The sequence below is a fragment of the Tarenaya hassleriana genome, unplaced genomic scaffold (assembly GCF_000463585.1).
Source record: "Tarenaya hassleriana unplaced genomic scaffold, ASM46358v1 Cleome23, whole genome shotgun sequence".
Lineage (NCBI taxonomy): Eukaryota > Viridiplantae > Streptophyta > Magnoliopsida > Brassicales > Cleomaceae > Tarenaya > Tarenaya hassleriana.
Window position 1 is genome coordinate 2247748 of NW_010965625.1, and position 1166 is coordinate 2248913.

Below are 1166 nucleotides of genomic sequence, written 5' to 3' on the forward strand. Positions count from 1 at the left end.
GTGACCACCGTGACCAACGTGACCAGTGTGACCAACGTGACCAGTGTGACCAGTGTGACCAACGTGACCACCGTGACCAACGTGACCAGTGTGACCAACGTGACCAACGTGACCAATGTGACCAGTGTGACCAACGTGACCAGTGTGACCAATGTGACCAATGTGACCAACGTGACCAGTGTGACCAGTGTGACCAGTGTGACCAATGTGACTAGTGTGACCAACGTGACCAACGTGACCAGTGTGACCAGTGTGACCAACGTGACCAACGTGACCAACGTGACGTACCTTTGCTTCATTCCCAATCTGTTTCACCACCGTCCCAAAAGTCCATTTGGGATTAGAGATATGCTTCTTGCACATCCTGGGACAACTTGGATCGACGTCTTCAACAGTCGTGCACCAACTGTTTGCGCAAAGACTTTCGATGCATTCGAAAGGAAGCACCATGAGAGGGACAACAAATCCAGTCAAGCGCCATCTCCCCTTCGGTGTAGGACTTTGTAGAATCTTCCGCAACTGTTCTACCAATTTGTCGAATGAGTACCTGCCCCACGGAAATTCTTCGCATAACTCAAGTTCATCGACCATATCAACCAGATCATGGTTGATAGAGTCATCGTTTATGTTCCCGGGGTCGAGTACCCCGGATAGCAACATCAGTGTCGCCAATCTCTTTCTGTCAATCCGATTGTGTTTACTCTTTTGCAACTTTTCCATAACTGCTTTCCTCGTGACCTTCCCAGGTCCGAAGGTCTTTATCCGAAAATCGCTTTTCCTGCGCCCTTCTCAATCTTCCGGATACTGGTTGCACTTCAATCCTGATATAATGGCGTGCTCGGTTATAGAATACCTGATAGGAACGCCATTTAAAACAAACCATAACTGCCCTTTTTCCTCCTCTAACTTCAGCGTTCGGTGTAGGAGTACTGACACAGGCAACATCTTCATGTTTTCGTCACATTTCAAATGGAATATGTGACGAAACTGTGAATCCTCGTTGAAGTACCTCCACTCCTCGGAAGATAATACCTCTTTCAGATTTTTTATCGTCTGACTCAAATAGCATTTGCTTTCAATCTTCGGTGCGAATTGAATATCTGAAAAATCATATATGAACGGAACCTACAAAGAAGAAATCAACCCTCAATCAGTCAGTGTGACCA